Below are 20270 nucleotides of genomic sequence, written 5' to 3'. Positions count from 1 at the left end.
AAACGACCTAATACTTGCAAGAGTCAAGAACGTTGTATCGTGTTTGGGTCGTAGCCTCGGCTCGTATGGCATGTTTGGTTCACTGCCTCAGTTGCCACACTTTGCCTAACTTTTCTACCTAAGGTTAGTTATTCAATTCGAACGACTAACCTTAGGCAAAGTGTGGCACATTTAGTCACAAACCAAACAGGCCCGTAGTGCTGACCCGACACGATTATATATTTTTATTTTACAAAAATACGTATATACATATATACAATTTATATTCAATATTAAAAACATCTGAGTATGATATTCTATTGGTTAGAAACAACTTCATCTAGTGTCTCTCGTTCTTCTTCCATCAGGACATAGGTTCAAATACCACTGTTTTTTAACATTTTACGTTTATTTAATCAAATGGTCTGACAGACTAACGGGCCGGTCTGGCACAGTCAGCATATCGGTATGACGTGCCTAGACCAAAGTTGTGGCCCGCGGGCGTCTGGCCTGTGTCGTGCCGCCGTTTGGTCATCTATAGGCGTGCAGCGTGTTAATTTAAAATAGTTGTGAGAGATTATTTGTAAAAAGATAACGATGGACGACCGTTAAAACTGGTGCTTTAATTATAGTAGATATATACAACCTCATTAATTAGGGGTCTTTAAACACATTTATAGAATGTTTTTTGTGCAAATTCTGGGTTTTCCATGGAGAGCTCGTCTCAACTATTCGCTCGATGGAGAAGAGTCGGAGCCATCTCGGGTTGTATCTTTTATACGTGTTGTTTTTTTTTTGTTGATTTGATAATGATTCTGACTAGACATATATGTGTACTCTCAAACTATTGTCTAAATATATATGCGTACTCTCAAACCACAAATGGACAGTAGTCTAAACTACAAAAACGGAGATAGCTACTAGTACACGCAAATACGAGAGACATGAAAGAAAGAGGATAAATCAGACATTACACTTTTAATTAGATCGGCATTTTATTCTTTGGCTTCTCAATGTTATGTAGGATAGCTCATGTAATGTTGTCACTACAATATTCTATCATATTTTATTTGCTTGTCGAACATAGAACCTTACGAGAAACAACTAAAAACAGGCTTCTCTAGATAAACAAGTGTATGGTAGATATGAGAAGTTTTTTACATCGGACTTCTATACTATTCCGGTAGGTACCATAGATTTGGGAAGTTTTTTTTACAGTAGACTTCTATATTATACTTCAGCGCACCGATGACATATGACATATGGGTAGATGCTTCTCCCTGGTTGGAGGCCGGAAGAGGTGGGGTTGTTTCTTTGTATTTTTGGGAGGCCTTGATATTCATGTAGATCGTGTAAACAAGTTCCCTCTCATCTTACATACGTCTCCCTGCTCTCTTTTTTTATTATCATCGTTTTATGTATGCCAACATGCACATGCATACGAATACATTTTGTTGAGTAAAGTAGTGTTGCTGAAAATGATGGTTTGTTGAGTTCAAGCGGAATATTTGTTCATTTATATATCTATATATCTACTATAGTTAAAACACAAGTTTCAACGGTCGTCACGCGTTATATTTTTTTTTAAAAAAAAAACTCACATTTATTTCAAATTAATCTGTTGCACGCTCGTCCTCTACGCATAACCAACACATCTCCGTATATAGATGGTCAAACGGCGGTCCAGCACGGGCCGACGCGTGCAGGCCGCAGCTCCGGCCTAGGCACGGCACGCCGATGGCCCGGCACGGGCCCGATGTGTGCGGGCCGCAGCTCTGGCCTATGCACGGCACGCCGACCTGCTGACTCCTGTCGGGGACCATAATTAGGGGTACCCCCAAGACGCCTAATTCTCAGCTGGTAACCCCCATCAGCATAAAGCTGCAAAGTCCTGATGGGTACGATTAAGTCAGGGATCAGTCCACACGAGTGACTCGATCACGCTTCACCCGAGCCTAGCCTCGGCCAAAGGCAGCCGACCTCGAGAGACTTCTGTCTCGCCCGAGGCCCCCTTTTTATGGCGGACACATCACCGGCTCGCCCGAGGCCTTGGCTTCGCTCAGAAGCAACCTTGACTAAATCGCCACACCGACTGACCAAATTGCAGGGGCATTTAACGCAAAGGTGGCCTGACACCTCTATCCTGACACACGCCCCCGGCAGAGCCGAAGTGACCGCTGTCACTCCACCGCTCCATTAGCCAGTCTGACAGAAGGACAGCGCCGCCTGCGCCACTCCGACTGCAGTGCCACTCGACAGAGTGAGTCTGACAGGCAGTCAGGCCTTGCCAAAGGCGCCACGGCGAACTCCGCTCCGCCCGACCCCAGGGCTCGGACTCGGGCTAAGACCCGGAAGACGGCGAACTCCGCTCCGCCTGACCCCAGGGCTCGGACTCGGGCTAAGACCCGGAAGACGGCGAACTCCGCTCCGCCCGACCCCAGGGCTCGGACTCGGGCCAAGACCCGGAAGACGGCGAACTCCGCTCCGCCCGACCCCAGGGCTCGGACTCGGGCTAAGACCCGGAAGACGGCGAACTCCGCTCCGCCCGACCCCAGGGCTCGGACTCGGGCTAAGACCCGGAAGACGGCGAACTCCGCTCCGCCCGACCCCAGGGCTCGGACTCGGGCCAAGACCCGGAAGACGACGAAACTCCGCTCCGCCCGACCCCAGGGCTCGGACTCGGGCCAAGACCCGGAAGACGACGAAACTCCGCCTCGCCCGACCCCAGGGCTCGGACTCCGCCCTGGCCTCGGCCGGACGACTTCCGCCTCGCCCGACCCCTTGGCTCGGGCTCGGCCACGGCAACAGAAGGCAGACTCAACCTCGGCTTCGGAGGAACCCCCACGTCGCCCTGCCTAGGGCACAGACCGCCACGTCAGCAGGAGGCGCCATCACCATCCTACCCCGAATCGACTCGGGTCACGGAGAACAAGACCGGCGTCTCATCCGGCCAGCTCCGCCGGAGAGGCAATGATGGCGCTCCACAAGCTCTATGACGACGGCGACCCCCAGCTCTCTTACGGAAGCAGGACAACGTCAGCAGGGACTTGACCGCCCCAACAGCTGTCCCTCCATCAGGCTCCGCCGCACCTCCGACAGCCACGACATCACGCCAGCAGGGTGCCCCGATCTCTCCGGCTGCCACATTGGCATGTACCTAGGGCGCTAGCTCTCCCTCCGCTAGACACGTAGCACTCTGCTACACCCCCCATTGTACACCTGGATCCTCTCCTTACGACTATAAAAGGGAGGACCAGGGCCTTCTCAGAGGAGGTTGGCCGCGCGGGACCGAGGACGGGACAGGCGCTCTCTTGGGGCCGCTCGCTTCCCTCACCCGCGTGGACGCTTGTAACCCCCCTACTGCAAGCGCACCCGACCTGGGCGCGGGACGAACACGAAGGCCGCGGGACTTCCACCTCTCTCACGCTCGACTCCGGCCACCTCGCCTCTCCCCCCTTCGCGCTCGCCCACGCGCTCGACCCATCTGGGCTGGGGCACGCTGCACACTCACTCGTCGGCTTAGGGACCCCCCCTGTCTCGAAACGCCGACAGTTGGCGCGCCAGGTAGGGGCCTGCTGCGTGCTGACGAACAGCTCCCCGTCAAGCTCCAGATGGGCAGTCTCCAGCAACCTCTCCGGCCCGGGACGGTGCTTCGTTTCGGGACTCTCGAGTTCATGTCCTTCGACGGCAGCTACGACATGACACTTCTTCCACCGCCGCGCGACTACGACAATGGCGGCCGACAACCCGCCCGCCGGCGGCGGAATCGACGACATCTTCCCCGCGTGGTGGAAGAGCAACATTCGGGCTCGCTCCGTTCTCTCCCCCGCCAACGGAGGAGGAGGCGGAGCCGTCAAGGCCAGACGGGAGGCCGCGCTTCGTCGGCCGTCGAGCGAATCGACGCCCCCGACGCCCCGACGGAAGGCACGCCGGACGTCGACCTCGCGTTCGAGACGGAGGCAAGCGCCGTCCCCCCGCGGCACGCTGACCTTGAGCAAGAAGACGACGCCGGCGCGCTCGCGGAAAGCCTGCAGGACGTCGCCCTCGAACCAGAGATGACGGCGCAACCAGTCCCCGATGTGACTACGTCGTTCCTCGTCGACCAAAAGGTAACGACTAATTCCCATCTTGCGTCATTTCGACTCGGCCTCAACCCGCCAAACGACCTCGTTTTGGCGGGCGCTCTCATTGAGGCGAGTGCAACCCCACTGAGGTTCTGTATGCGGTCGCCTTGGGACCGACTGACGGACGTCTCGACCTACGGGCCCTCTGGGTCCGAGGAAGATGACGATCCCAGCATCGGTTGGGATTTCTCCGGACTTGGCAACCCCAGTGCCGTGCGGGACTTCATGACCGCATGTGACTACTGCCTATCCGACTGTTCCGATGGAAGCCGCAGCCTTGGCGACGAGAGCTGCGGCCCAAGCCGCGAATGTTTCCACATCGAGCTAGGGGATCCCACCGAAGGCAACCATCTTGGCATGCCGGAGGATGGTGATCTCCCTAGGCTGGTGCCTCGCGCCGACATCCCACGGGAGCTAGCTGTGGTCCCCGCTCCGGCGGGGGGTTACGACCCACAACTCGAGCAAGTCCGCGAGGCGCAGGCCAGGCTCAACGAGGGAACAGGAGCGCTTGAGCCGATCCGTCGGGACGTCGGACAGGCATGGGTGGGCCAACCCCTGGCCGGAGAAATACGTCATCTGCCCCAAGGTCTCCAGCACCGCGTCGCCAACGATGTCAGGATCAGGCCGCCGCCCGCATCCAGCGGGGTTGGTCAGAACCTGGCAACCGCAGCAATGCTCATCCGCGCGATGCCGGAGCCGTCAACCACCGAGGGTCGGCGAATCCAGGGAGAACTCAAGAATCTCCTGGAAGGCGCTGCGGCCCGGCGGGCCGAGAGCACTGCATCCCGGAGGCAAGGATGTCCCTCGGAACCTCATGCCGCGACTTCCCGATTCATGCGGGAAGCCTCGGTCTACACCGGGCGCACGCGCAACACCGCGCCTGCGGCCCCGGGCCACCTCGGCAACGAGCACCATCGACGCGACCGTCGGGCTCACCTCGACGAAAGGGTGCGCCGAGGCTACCACCCCAGGCGTGGGGGGCGCTACGACAGCGGGGAGGATCGGAGTCCCTCGCCCGAACCACCCGGTCCGCAGGCCTTCAGTCGGGCCATCCGACGGGCGCCATTCCCGACCCGGTTCCGACCCCCGACTACTATCACGAAGTACTCGGGGGAAACGAGACCGGAACTGTGGCTCGCGGACTACCGCCTTGCCTGCCAACTGGGTGGAACGGACGACGACAACCTCATCATCCGCAACCTCCCCCTGTTCCTCTCCGACACTGCTCGCGCCTGGTTGGAGCACCTGCCTCCGGGGCAGATTTCCAACTGGGACGACTTGGTCCAAGCCTTCGCTGGCAATTTCCAGGGCACATACGTGCGCCCCGGGAATTCCTGGGACCTTCGAAGCTGCCGGCAACAGCCGGGGGAGTCGCTCCGGGACTACATCCGGCGATTCTCGAAGCAGCGCACCGAGCTGCCCAACATCACCGACTCGGATGTCATCGGCGCGTTCCTCGCCGGCACCACTTGCCGCGACCTGGTGAGCAAGCTGGGTCGCAAAACCCCCACCAGGGCGAGCGAGCTGATGGACATCGCCACCAAGTTCGCCTCTGGCCAGGAGGCGGTCGAGGCTATCTTCCGAAAGGACAAGCAGCCCCAGGGCCGCCCATCGGAAGAAGCTCCCGAGGCGTCCGCTCCGCGCGGCGCCAAGAAGAAAGGCAAGAAGAAGTCGCAATCGAAACGCGACGCCGCCGACGCGGACCTTGTCGCCGCCGCCGAGTATAAGAACCCTCGGAAGCCCCCCGGAGGTGCAAACCTCTTCGACAAGATGCTCAAGGAGCCGTGCCCCTACCATCAGGGGCCCGTCAAGCACACCCTCGAGGAGTGCGTTATGCTTCGGCGTCATTTCCACAGGGCCGGGCCACCCGCCGAGGGTGGCAGGGCCCGCGACGACGACAAGAACGAAGATCACCCAGCAGGGGAGTTCCCCGAGGTCCGCGACTGCTTCATGATCTATGGAGGGCATGCGGCGAATACCTCGGCTCGGCACCGCAAGCAAGAGCGCCGGGAGGTCTGCTCAGTGAAGGTGGCGGCGCCAGTCTACCTAGACTGGTCCGACAAGCCCATCACTTTCGACCGGGCCGACCACCCCGACCATGTGCCGAGCCCGGGGAAATACCCGCTCGTCGTCGACCCCGTTGTCGGCGATGTCAGGCTCACCAAGGTCCTGATGGACGGGGGCAGCTGCCTCAACATCATCTACGCCGAGACCCTCAAGCTCCTACGCGTCGATCCGTCCTCCGTCCGAGCAGGCGCTGCGCCCTTCCACGGGATCATCCCTGGGAAGCGCGTCCAGCCCCTCGGGCGACTCGACCTCCCAGTCTGCTTCGGGACACCCTCCAACTTCCGAAGGGAGACCCTGACGTTCGAAGTGGTCGGGTTCCGAGGAACCTACCACGCCGTGCTAGGGAGGCCATGCTACGCGAAGTTCATGGCCGTCCCCAACTACACCTACCTGAAGCTCAAGATGCCGGGCCCCAACGGGGTCATCACCGTCGGCCCCACGTACAAACACGCGTTCGAATGCGACGTGGAGTGCGTGGAGTACGCCGAGGCCCTCGCCGAGTCCGAGGCCCTCATCGCCGACCTGGAGAACCTCTCCAAGGAGGTTCCAGACGTGAAGCGCCATGCCGGCAACTTCGAGCCAGCGGAGACGGTCAAGGCCGTCCCCCTCGACCCCAGTGGCGACACCACCAAGCAGATCCGGATCGGTTCCGGGCTCGACCCCAAATAGGAAGCAGTGCTCGTCGACTTTCTCCGCGCAAACGCCGACGTCTTTGCGTGGAGTCCCTCGGACATGCCCGGCATACCGAGGGATGTCGCCGAGCACTCGCTGGATATTCGGGCCGGAGCCCGACCCGACAGTATACCCTCGGCTCAGCCCGAGGCACCCTCGGCCCAGCCCGAGGTACCCTCGGCCCCCGAGGGCGGGGCACTGAACGTCGAGGAAGGGGAGAGCGGGGCCACACCAGATCAAGATTGGCGGGCCCCGTACCTGCAATATCTCCGTCGAGGAGAGCTACCCCTCGACCAAGTCGAGGCTCGGCGGGTAGCGCGACGCGCCAAGTCATTCGTCTTGCTGGGCGACGAAGAGGAGCTCTACCATCGCAGCCCCTCGGGCATCCTTCAGCGGTGCATCTCCATCGCCGAAGGTCGGGAACTGCTGCAAGAAGTACACTCGGGGGCTTGCGGCCACCACGCGGCGCCCCGAACCCTTGTCGGAAATGCTTTCCGGCAAGGCTTCTACTGGCCAACGGCGGTGGCTGACGCCACTAGAATTGTCCGCACCTGCGAAGGGTGCCAATTCTATGCGAAGCGGACACACCTGCCCGCTCAGGCTCTGCAGACAATACCCATCACCTGGCCCTTCGCTGTATGGGGTCTGGACCTCGTCGGTCCCTTGCAGAAGGCGCCCGGGGGCTACACGCACCTGCTGGTCGCCATCGACAAATTCTCCAAGTGGATCGAGGTCCGACCTCTGAACAGCATCAGGTCCGAGCAGGCGGTGGCATTCTTCACCAACATCATCCATCGCTTTGGGGTCCCGAACTCCATCATCACCGACAACGGCACCCAGTTCACCGGCAAAAAATTCTTGGATTTTTGCGAGGATCACCATATCCGGGTGGACTGGGCCGCCGTGGCTCATCCCATGTCGAATGGGCAAGTAGAGCGTGCCAATGGCATGATTCTACAAGGGCTCAAGCCTCGGATCTACAACGACCTCAACAAGTTCGGCAAGCGATGGATGAAGGAACTCCCCTCGGTGGTCTGGAGCCTAAGGACGACGCCGAGTCGTGCCACGGGCTTCACGCCGTTTTTCCTGGTCTACGGGGCTGAAGCTATCTTGCCCACTGACCTGGAATACGGCTCCCCGAGGGCGAGGGCCTACACCGAACAAAGCAACCAAGCTAGCCGGGAGGAATCGCTGGACCAGCTGGAGGAAGCTCGGGACAGGGCCTTGCTACACTCGGCGCGGTACCAACAGTCCCTGCGACGCTACCACGCCCGAGGGGTCCGGTCCCGAGAACTCCAGGTGGGCGACCTGGTGCTTCGGCTGCGACAAGACGCTCGAGGGAGGCACAAGCTGACGCCCCCCTGGGAAGGGCCATTCGTCATCGCCAAAGTTCTGAAGCCCGGAACATACAAGCTGGCCAACAATCAAGGCGAGATCTACGGCAACGCTTGGAACATCAAACAGCTACGTCGCTTCTACCCTTAAGATGTTTTCAAGTTGTTCATATACCTCGCACCTACGCAAAGTTTAGTCGTCAAGGAAGGGTCGGCCTAGCCTCGGCAAAGCCCGACCCTCCCTCGGGGGCTAAAAGGGGGGAGACCCCCTCTGCGTCGAATTTTTCCTCGAAAAAGGATCTCTTTTTAGCAGGATTTCTTTCGTGCTTCTTGACTACTCCGGAAAGCGGATCCTGGAAACGACGAGGTACACGTAAGCAGCCAAGGCTGACCGAGCCGAGGGACTCCTACGCCTCCGGGATACGGATACCTCACTCGTCCCTTTCTGCGATAAGTAACTTGCGCTCGGATAAAGCGACTCCGTGGACCGAACGAGTCATCACGTTCGGAAGCTCTCCTGCCGAAGCAGTCCTTCAAGCTTTCTCGACTAAGTCGGGGACAGGGCCTCATGGACGGGTGAAAGTACGCATGAGCGGCAAGGCCGACCGAGCCGAGGGACTCCCACGCCTCTGGGATATGGATACCTCACTCGTCCCTTCCGCGAAAAGCAACTCTCGCTCACACAAACATCCCTGTTACCAACAGAGTCCAGATGCTCGAAACAGGAGGAAAAAAGACGCAGCTTCGCAAGCGCAGCGAGGGTGTGTTCTTCTGGCCTCGGCGGCCGCAGAAAGCACACGCTACAAGATGATCGGATCCTGCAGGCTCGGGTCTTCACGTCGAAGGGAGCCGTGGCCCCCTCGGCATCAACGACGTCTTCAGCAAAGCCCGACCCAGCCTCGGGCGGCGCCGCGGTCCAGGGACTCCTCCGGGAATCCGGCCCGAGCAGGCGGCTCAACCGGTTACCCCTGGGGCCTCGGACAACCGGCTTCCAAGGGCGCCAGCCCGACCCGAGGCCCCGGCTGATCGACTTTGGCGTCGGCTCCGCTGACGGACGACACGGCTAGGCTCCGGCCAACCAGGTTCCCATTCTCGAGCCAACTCCGCCTCTGTTCATACTGATATCGCTACCCCTGGCCTCGGTCCACCGAAGGGCGACCGAGGGGTCTCTTCAACTAAGCTAGAGGAGCCCCAGACAACAAGGCCGAACGGGCCGAGGGATTCCTACGCCTCCGGGATACGGATACCTCACCCGTCACCTTGACACGGGGCAACTCACGCTTGGTAAAGCGGTTCAGATAATCAACAGACGAGACTTAGTGCTCGAAAATGAGGAAAAAACACGGCTCCGTGCCAAAATTACATACACGTTCAGGCCTCGACAGCCACAATGAACGAACACACTGCATTCGAAGTGCCATTACAAACGGAACTCCGGTTCCCCCTCCGCAGGTACGAACAACCCCACACCGAGGGGGAAGGCCTGCGGAGCAACGGAAGGCCGACGAACGGCGCGCCGTCACCTGCTCCAGCAGTGGCGACGACGGCGACTTCTGCTCCGGGGGGCCGAACAGCGGCAACGCTGACCTCAGGGTGGATGCCGCTGCCAGGAGGCCCCCGCCCGTGCCAAAACTCGTGAGGCAAGGACGGGCAGAAGGCCGTAGAAGTTGGAGGTCAGCCCGTGGCCGGTCCCGGCCGCCGCGCCGGCGGAAGAACCTCTTCCAGCTGCCGTGGCAGACGCCGACGCCGCAAGTGGCCCCGAAGCCACTCGCGGCTAAAGACCAGGCACGCTGCAGCTGCCGGACGCCACGGGCAATGCCCGCTTCTCCCCCCATCACTGAGTGAAGGAGCGGGCCACCGCCCACGCAGGGGCCGACCCCAACTCGGCACTCTCCCCTCCCCAGCCTTGGTGATGAAAATCCTTGAGGCTGAGGAAGGGGCAGAGGCCGCAGCCCGGCTCGCTTTCCCCCACCATCAAGCTGGAGGTCGCCATCTCGGGTGACCGCCGGTGAAGGGGTGCGGCCGGGCTGCGTGATGAAAATCCTTGAAGCCGAACGATGGCTGAGAGGTACCGACTCCCATGGAGTTGCGTTCCTCCAACGAGGAGGTGGAAAGGCGGCGGATACCCCCCATCCGGGGGCTTGGAAGATGGGAAGACACGACGCTTAAGGGAGGAAGAAGACATGGTTGCCTTACGAAAGGAGTCTCCCTCCTTTTAAAGGCAACTCTCCCTACGTGCGCCCCCAAGCGCCGCGGGCTGAGTCTTCTCCAACACGCTCCAAGGCCCTCCCCTGCGACTCGGGGGCTGGGTCCCGCATGTCATGCAAGCCGGCTCAGGGCAGAAGAAGCCAAACCGCCGCGCGTGGTGCGCACGACCGTCCAGCGGTTACAGGCGACCCCCCATTTTCGCCCAGACCAACGGGCAGAAGGGGCGGGCAGCCGTGCAGGCGGCATGCAACCGCGCCAGATGGACGCGCTTCTCCGACTTCTGACACGCCAGCTTGGGAACCCAGGCCCACGCGTCGAGCAACCGGCGTGCCAGTTGCTGCATGCAAGCAACCGCACCGCCACTTGTGCCACCATCGCGCCTCTTCGGTCGCGGAGCCTATGTCACGACTCGAGGCGACTCAACAGCGCCAGCCTGGCGCGTCGGTCAAAGCGACCGAAAGTGGGCCGGCAGTAATAGCGGTGGCAGGCGGGCGGGCGCAGCGGTCACGTCGTCAACCAGGCTCACGTCCCATCCTGAGACAGCAAGAGAGCCTCATCTCACGGCGTGAAGACGGTGCACCCGTGACCCGTTCCTCGAACGGATCGCACGCGCGCAATGGCCGCCCCGCCAACCACTCGCCCCGTCGCATTAACTCCGCGGCGGAACACGCGGCGCCTCTGGCAGGAGGAGCACGCGACGCTTCACCTTCGCCGTGATAACCGCGTCAGAAAAGGTACGCCACGTCGTCCGATTTCGTATCCTTTTCCGTTTTCCTCTTTCTCTATCTCTTGCAACAGGGACCGGGAAAGGGGGATACCCCGAAAGGGATCCTTCTCCGCGAAGGAACCGGGCTCCGAGCCCCCCATTACTGATCAGGGGTTCGAAGGCTGGCCCCCCAAGGGTTCAACAGTCGCCTCAGGTCGCGTGGGCCCGACACCCACTACTGGTCAGGGGTTCGAAGGCCAGCCCCCCGAAGGGCTCCATGGCCGCCTCAGGCTACTCGGGCTCCGCGCCCATTACTGATCAGGGGTTCGAAGGCTGGCCCCCGAAGGGTTCACAGTCGCCTCAGACACCGAGCGAGGGATGACCAGGGGTACGTTCGATACATAACCAAGGCTCGGGCTGCGCTCCCGAGGTACCCTAGGACATTTCCGAGACCAGCGGGAACGATCTTGTAACGGAATCCCATCGGAGGGAGGCATCGAGCCCTCGGACCCCGTCGCCAGGGGACCGGGTCCGGCAAATCACCCGCAGGTACTTTTGGGCGTGCCTCTGGGCCCCTAGCCGACCCCCAACGAACGGGGCACGGACGTCCACTCGGATTACCCGCTCGCAGCTCACCGGAGACACCATGTTCGGTGCCCATCGAGGGTAACATGGCGCACTCCCCCCCTCCTCCTTGCGGAAAGGCGACGTAGGGGCGTATGTAAAAAGTCGAGTCTGTCCCTGATCGTCCTCTCGCCCTGTGCAGAGGCTCGGGGGCTGCTCTCGCAAAAACCGGCTCCGGCCAAATCGTTGACAGCGTCAACATACCAGCCCGAGAGCTTGGGCCCCGACCGTGCACCCGGGCTACGGCCAGTTCGCATGAGGGAACGACCAGACCAGCCGAAGCGTTAAGCGAAGTATTAAGACCTCGAAGGAGTGTAACCACTCCTCCGAGGCCTCGGGGGCTACACCCGGCGGGTGCGCTCGCGCGCACCCACCGGAACGAAATGCAACCGAGAAAGGCTGGTCCCCTTGCAAAAAAGTGCGACAAAAGCCTCCAAGCGAGTGCTAACACTCCCTTCGAGGCTCGGGGGCTACTGTCGGGGACCATAATTAGGGGTACCCCCAAGACGCCTAATTCTCAGCTGGTAACCCCCATCAGCATAAAGCTGCAAAGGCCTGATGGGTACGATTAAGTCAGGGATCAGTCCACACGAGTGACTCGATCACGCTTCACCCGAGCCTAGCCTCGGCCAAAGGCAGCCGACCTTGAGAGACTTCCGTCTCGCCCGAGGCCCCCTTTTTATGGCGGACACATCACCGGCTCGCCCGAGGCCTTAGCTTCGCTCAGAAGCAACCTTGACTAAATCGCCACACCGACTGACCAAATTGCAGGGGCATTTAACGCAAAGGTGGCCTGACACCTCTATCCTGACACACGCCCCCGGCAGAGCCGAAGTGACCGCCGTCACTCCACCGCTCCATTAGCCAGTCTGACAGAAGGACAGCGCCGCCTGCGCCACTCCGACTGCAGTGCCACTCGACAGAGTGAGTCTGACAGGCAGTCAGGCCTTGCCAAAGGCGCCACGGCGAACTCCGCTCCGCCCGACCCCAGGGCTCGGACTCGGGCTAAGACCCGGAAGACGGCGAACTCCGCTCCGCCCGACCCTAGGGCTCGGACTCGGGCCAAGACCCGGAAGACGGCGAACTCCGCTCCGCCCGACCCCAGGGCTCGGACTCGGGCTAAGACCCGGAAGACGGCGAACTCCGCTCCGCCCGACCCCAGGGCTCGGACTCGGGCTAAGACCCGGAAGACGGCGAACTCCGCTCCGCCCGACCCCAGGGCTCGGACTCGGGCCAAGACCCGGAAGACGACGAAACTCCGCTCCGCCCGACCCCAGGGCTCGGACTCGGGCCAAGACCCGGAAGACGACGAAACTCCGCCTCGCCCGACCCCAGGGCTCGGACTCCGCCCTGGCCTCGGCCGGACGACTTCCGCCTCGCCCGACCCCTTGGCTCGGGCTCGGCCACGGCAACAGAAGGCAGACTCAACCTCGGCTTCGGAGGAACCCCCACGTCGCCCTGCCTAGGGCACAGACCGCCACGTCAGCAGGAGGCGCCATCACCATCCTACCCCGAATCGACTCGGGTCACGGAGAACAAGACCGGCGTCTCATCCGGCCAGCTCCGCCGGAGAGGCAATGATGGCGCTCCACAAGCTCTATGACGACGGCGACCCCCATCTCTCTTACGGAAGCAGGACAACGTCAGCAGGGACTTGACCGCCCCAACAGCTGTCCCTCCATCAGGCTCCGCCGCACCTCCGACAGCCACGACATCACGCCAGCAGGGTGCCCCGATCTCTCCGGCTGCCACATTGGCATGTACCTAGGGCGCTAGCTCTCCCTCCGCTAGACACGTAGCACTCTGCTACACCCCCCATTGTACACCTGGATCCTCTCCTTACGACTATAAAAGGGAGGACCAGGGCCTTCTCAGAGGAGGTTGGCCGCGCGGGACCGAGGACGGGACAGGCGCTCTCTTGGGGCCGCTCGCTTCCCTCACCCGCGTGGACGCTTGTAACCCCCCTACTGCAAGCGCACCCGACCTGGGCGCGGGACGAACACGAAGGCCGCGGGACTTCCACCTCTCTCACGCTCGACTCCGGCCACCTCGCCTCTCCCCCCTTCGCGCTCGCCCACGCGCTCGACCCATCTGGGCTGGGGCACGCTGCACACTCACTCGTCGGCTTAGGGACCCCCCCTGTCTCGAAACGCCGACAACTCCTCTCCGCACAACCAACCTAAACAGCCCAAAACAAACCTCGTTAGTTCGTCGGGCAATTTGGTTAAATCAGAAAAAATGTTAAAAACGGTCCAGGAGGTGGGGTTCGAACCCACGCCCTGATGAAAGAAGGGCAAGAGATGCTAGATGAAGTTATCTAATTAGTAGAACATTATGCTTAGGTGTTTTTTATATTCAATATAAATTATACATATGTATATATGATTTTTGTAAAATAAAAAATATATAATCGTGTCGGGTCGGGCCAGCACTACGGGCCGAGGCTACGGCACGACGCTCGTGTCGGGCTAGCCTAGACGCTATTAAATGGGTCATGTCTTGGGTCGGCCCTCCAGACACGATCCATTTGGCCATCTATACCTCCGCACGATAATGATGGTCATCACCTCAGTTGCCGCCACCTCGTTCGCCATCCTGCCTTCTTTTCTCTCTCACCTTACGTCTCTGCCTTCGTGCCACCCCATTCTCGGCAAAGGGCGTGAGAGAAGGCGCCTCCTCCCCGTATCCGTCTGACACTAACCCCGACACCGACCCGCGCGGCTATTGCACGTCCACGAGGACGTTTCACAGCTTGCGCGCACCATCTCTTTTGCCGTCGTCGGACGTCCCGTTCATCTTCTCGACCTTCGCCATGTTCTTCCTCCCCAACCTACTGCCCCCGTCCACGGTCACAGTCGTGAGCCGACGAAGCTCGTCGACGCGAGTATGGGGCAACTCGGTCTTGCTCCTGGCCTTTCTTCGTGCATGTCGCCGAGGAGGACATTGTGGTGTTTGCCACACTTAGGTTATCTTGGGGATGAGAAGTCTAGGTTTGAGATAATGGACAAACAAGGCTCGTAGTGCGGTAGCAGTCGGCATATGCTACGGAGTTGGTGGTGGTGTTGTGTCGCCTCAGCGGGTCCAAGTCTCGGAAGGCACTCGCATTCTCTCGCCCTTCTCGGACTGGCGCATTGTGCGGGTGCCTCTCGGTTTGGAGCTGCTCCGAATGGGCTTCTTTCTCCGTTTGCGTGCTCTCTCCCTATATGTATCTAGCGGTATACTACTTATGCCGCCTCCAGATGCCCAAGTCTTCATCGTGTCCTTCTCCGTCAATGAACAAGTATGTCCGCCTCTTCCCTTCCCTTTCTGCTCTATGAAACCTTGGAAGTGGGGAGGCGAGGGATGGGGGTCCCTGATTTGCTGCCTATGGCACCTGTTCGATGGCTGGGCATCGCCAGTCTACATTGTCTTTCCGTTACCACGGTGTCGACTCGGTATGCTTCTACCTCTTCTATGTACCTGTCGGGGACCATAATTAGGGGTACCCTCAAGGCTCCTAATTCTCAGCTGGTAACCCCCATCAGCATAAAGCTGCAAAGGCCTGATGGGTGCGATTAAGTCAGGGATCAGTCCATTCGAGGGACTCGATCACGCCTCGCCCGAGCCTAGCCTCGGACAAGGGCAGCCGACCCCGGAGGATTTCCGTCTCGCCCGAGGCCCCCCCCTCCAGCGGCGAACATATTTCCGGCTCGCCCGAGGCCCTGTCTTCGCCAAGAAGCAACCCTGACCAAATCGCCGCACCGACCGACCAAATCGCAGGAGCATTTAATGCAAAGGTGGTCTGACACCTTTATCCTGACGCGCGCCCCCCAGCCGGCAGAGCCGAAGTGACCGCCGTCACTTCGCCGCTCCACTGACCGGCCTGACAGAAGGACAGCGCCGCCTGCGCCGCTCCGACTGCGGTGCCACTTGACAGAGTGAGGCTGACAGGCAGTCAGGCCCGGCCGGAGGCACCATAGGAAGCTCCGCTTCGCCCGACCCAGGGCTCGGACTCGGGCTAAGTCCCGGAAGACGGCGAACTCCGCTCCGCCCGACCCAGGGCTCGGACTCGGGCTAAGTCCCGGAAGACGGCGAACTCCGCTCCGCTCGACCCAGGGCTCGGACTCGGGCTAAGTCCCGGAAGACGACGAACTCCGCTCCACCCGACCCAGGGCTCGGACTCGGGCTCAGCCCCAGACGACGACGAACTCCGCTCCGCCCGACCCAGGGCTCGGACTCGGGCTAAGTCCCGGAAGACGACGAACTCCGTTCCGCCCGACCCAGGGCTCGGACTCGGGCTCAGCCCCAGAAGACGACGAACTCCACTTCGCCCGACCCCAGGGCTCGGACTACGCCCTGGCCTCAGCCGACGGTCTCCGCCTCGCCCGACCCAGGGGCTCGGACTCGACCTCGGCCACGGAAGACAGGCTCGACCTCGGCTTCGGAGGAGCTTCCACATCGCCCAACCTAGGGCGCAGACCAGCCACGTCGACAGGAGGCGCCATCATCACCCTACCCCGAGCTGACTCGGGCCACGGGGGACAAGACCGGCGTCCCATCTGGCTCGCTCCGCCAGATAGGCAATGATGGCGCCCCGCATACTCAGTGACGACGGCGGCTCTCAGCCCCCTTACGGAAGCAAGAGGACGTCAGCAAGGACTCAACAGCTCCGACAGCTGTCCCTCCGCCAGGCTCCATCGCTCCTCCGACGACCACGACATCACACCAGCTGGGTGCCAAAATCTCTCCGGCTGCCACAACGGCATGTACTTAGGGCGCTAGCTCTCCTCCGCTAGACACGTAGCGCTCTGCTACACCCCCCATTGTACACCTGGATCCTCTCCTTACGCCTATAAAAGGAAGGACCAGGGCCCTCTTAGAGAAGGTTGGCCGCGCGGGGACGAGGACGAGACAGGCGCTCGCGTGAGGACGCTCGCTCCCTCTCCCGCGTGGACGCTTGTAACCCCCTACTGCAAGCGCACCCGACCTGGGCGTGGGACGAACACGAAGGTCGCGGGATTCCCACCTCTCTCACGTCGGTCTCCAGCCGCCTCACTCTCCCCCCTTCGCGCTCGGCCTCGCGTCGACCCATCTGGGCTGGGGCACGCGACGACATTCACTCGTCGGCTTAGGGACCCCCTGGTCTCGAAACGCCGACAGTTGGCGCGCCAGGTAGGGGTCTGCTGCGTGTTGACGAACAGCTTCCCGTCAAGCTCCAGATGGGCAGTCTCCAGCAACCTCTCCAACCCGGGACGGTGCTCCGTTTCGGGAGTCTTGAGTTCATGTCTCTCGACGGCAGCTACGACATGATACTCCTTCCACCGCCGCGCGCCAACGACAATGGCGGTCGACAGCCCGCCCGCCGGTGGCGGAATCGACGACATCTTCCCCGCGTGGTGGAAGAACAACATTCGAGCTCGCCCCGTCCTCTCCCCCGCCAACGGAGGAGGAGGCGGGGCAACCAAGGCCAAGCGGAAGGCAGCGCCTCGTCGACCGTCGAGCGAGTCGACGGCCCCAGCGCCCCAACGGGGGGCGCGTCGGGCATCGACCTCGCGTTTGAGACGAAGGCGAGCGCCGTCTCCCCGCGACACGCCAACTCCGAGCAAACGGACGACGCCAGCGCGCTCGCGAAAGGCTTGTTGGATGTCACCCTCGTACCTGAGACGACGGTGCAGTCAGTCCCTGACGTGACTTCATCACCGCCCGTCGACCAAGAGGTACCGATCGATTCCCATCCCACGTCATTTGGATTCAGCCTCAACCCGCCTAGCGACTTCGCTTTGGCGGGCGCTCTCGTAGAGGCGAGTCCAAACCCTCTGGGGTTTCGTATGCGGTCACCTTGGGACCGGCTGACGGACGTCTCGGCCTACGGGCCCTCTGGGTCCGAGGAAGACGATGAGCCCAGCTTCTGTTGGGATTTCTCTGGACTTGGCAACCCCAGTGCCATGCGGGACTTCATGACCGCATGCGACTACTGCCTTTCCGACTGTTCCGACGGTAGCCGTAGCCTCGGCGACGAGGACTGCGGCCCAAGTCGCGAATGCTTCCACGTCGATCTAGGGGGTCCCTCCGAAGGCAACTGTAACACCCCTGGTGTTACTCTAACTAAAACCTGAGCATGGCATCATGAGCATGGGCATTGTATATGTTTGTCACACCTAGAGTGCATTCACTAGGCAAAAATTTCAAACAAGTTGTATTGTTTTAAAGTTTTACAAATAGGACCCTGGTTTAAGGACTTAACCCTAAATAGTGGTTAAAGGGGTAAAACTTAACCCAAGTTGAGAAAAACTTTAGGGTTTGTGAGAAAAGTCATAAAATATCCCCAAACACTAAGTTGAATCACATTTATACCCCTGGGATGCCAGAAACCCTAATTGGAACCCTGGAAAACCCTAAATCAAACCCTAGGGGCTTATGTGCAAAATTAGCCCACTTTTGGGCTAAAGTGCAAAAACCAAGCCAAATAGGTTTCTTAAGTCCTTTGGTTCACAAAAATGTGGACTTGAAAGCAAAACCCAAGGTTTTGGACCTAAATGCAAAATGGACCTCATTTGAGTTCTACACTAAGTCTGAAATTCAGTGTTAAAGGCTCCACTTTAGGGCTTTGTAACTTGCAAAGCATAGGGTTTTTGCCCTAGGTCACCACATCAAAATTGAAGACCCATTATAGGAGAACAACTTTGCTAAAGAGTGTGAGCTTAGTTGTTATGAGAAATTTGGAGAAAAACCCAATCCAAAACTGGCTGTCAGGCTGTTTGATCTGAAATTCAGTATAGCACATGACTGACATCAACTTCTAGCCCAAATCCAAGCATGATCCAGTGCTCAAATGAGTTTGATCTTTATAGTTGGATTGTAGCTGGTTTGTAACTCTACAACTTTGGTACAGAGTATTGACAAAGTTGCAGTGTAAAATTTGGAGAAATACTGCTCTGAACTTGCTCTGTCAGGCTAACTGATAGGGTCTTCCCATGGTACAGTAACCGGTAACTGAAAAAGATCTTCCCCGTGCTCGTCGCCGATAGCCGTCGCCGTCGATCGTCGTTCGCCGTGATTCGTGCTCGGCGGTCACCGGATAAGGCTGTCGCGGTAAAGGTCCTCGTCACCGGTGAGCTGGAAGTCACCCCGCTCGGCCACGGTACATCTCCTCTAGCTCACCGCCCGCGGTAAAGCGCTCGCCGTCGACCGCCGCCTCTCGGCCGGGTGCCGCGTGGCTCAACTCTTCCTCCGTGCCGTCGTGACCCCTCACGGCTGTCTCATCAAGGCCGGTGAGCCCGCCACGGCGGTAGACACGTAGTCGCGAAGCCGATAACCTTCGTCACCTCCGACCGCCGCGCATCTCCTCGAAATTCACCGGCCACCGTCCTTGGAGCCTATAAATTGAGGGCAGGGCTAGTTACGCCATGAAATTGTGAAGCTCTAGCACCCGTCCCCATACTCGATCGCCCACCAGCTCGCCTGAATTTCGCGTTGCCCCCAAATCGGTTTTCCGCCGCCGTGAATCGAGCCCACCGTGGGCAGCCCTCCACAGGTCAGCCCCGGTCCTCTGCTATTTCGTTTGAGCACCCTTCCATCTCCGTGATGCTTACCGAACCATTGAATCGAGCTAGACCGCCATGAGTCGTCGGGAACACGACCTTATTGCCGCTTTGCTTACGGCCACCGTGGCCGGAGCTCCCTAGTCCACCAATAGTGCAATTAAGTTGGGGAAAACGTTCATGGGGACTCGGATTTGGTCTCAGCCGAAGATTAGCACCGGTCTTAGCCTCAATCGGCCGGCGTAGATGCTCGCCGGAGCGCGGCCGTGCTTGAACGCCGTCGGGGACTGCGAGTTGTGAATTGACAAGAACCCGGGGACCTTTTCGTGAACTGTCAGTGACTTAAAACAATAGTAAACGGACCTATTTCTGTTTAGCCGTTAAGCCGAGGGCCTCTGCGCAAAGTCGCCTCGCGGGCGCGGGCGCGCGCGCGAATCCGCTCGGGCTTGGGCCGGCTGGACCTGAATCGGCCCAGTACTGCTCCTCTTTTTCCTTTTTCTTTTTCAGCAGAACTTTGAAAAACGGTAGAAAATAGTAGAAAAATCCTAAAATTATGAGACCAATTTTCCTAGGCTTGTTATTTTCCATAGTATTTAATAAAAATAGTTCTATGATTTTTAGTTTGAAAAAGGAATTTTAGGATATTTAAAATAGTTAAAAGTATTGGTTATAGATTTTTAGAAAATAATTAGTAAGTCCTAAAATGCCCAAAATTTTTATATGAGTGTTATACAATATTTAGAAGCTATGGGTAGAGTTTGGTTTGATTTGGACCTTGTTTGATCACCAAACCCCAAAACACCCCCCCTGCCCTATGAACTCCTTTACCGACTCCGGAAACCCTAAGTTCCCGGAACTCCGTGAAGGCAAGTTGTATTCAAGACATAACTAATAAGTTTATGTTATCTTTGCATCCTCATGAGCATCCCATGGCATCCATTCTTATACTTATGTATGGTTATGATTAGAACGTGAAGAAGAGGTAGAAGTCCCCGAAGAGCAAGTACAACCACCTTTGGACACTCAGGTCAGGAAT

Source organism: Zea mays, chromosome 3 (assembly GCF_902167145.1).
Source record: "Zea mays cultivar B73 chromosome 3, Zm-B73-REFERENCE-NAM-5.0, whole genome shotgun sequence".
Lineage (NCBI taxonomy): Eukaryota > Viridiplantae > Streptophyta > Magnoliopsida > Poales > Poaceae > Zea > Zea mays.
This window is presented reverse-complemented; position numbering follows the sequence as displayed.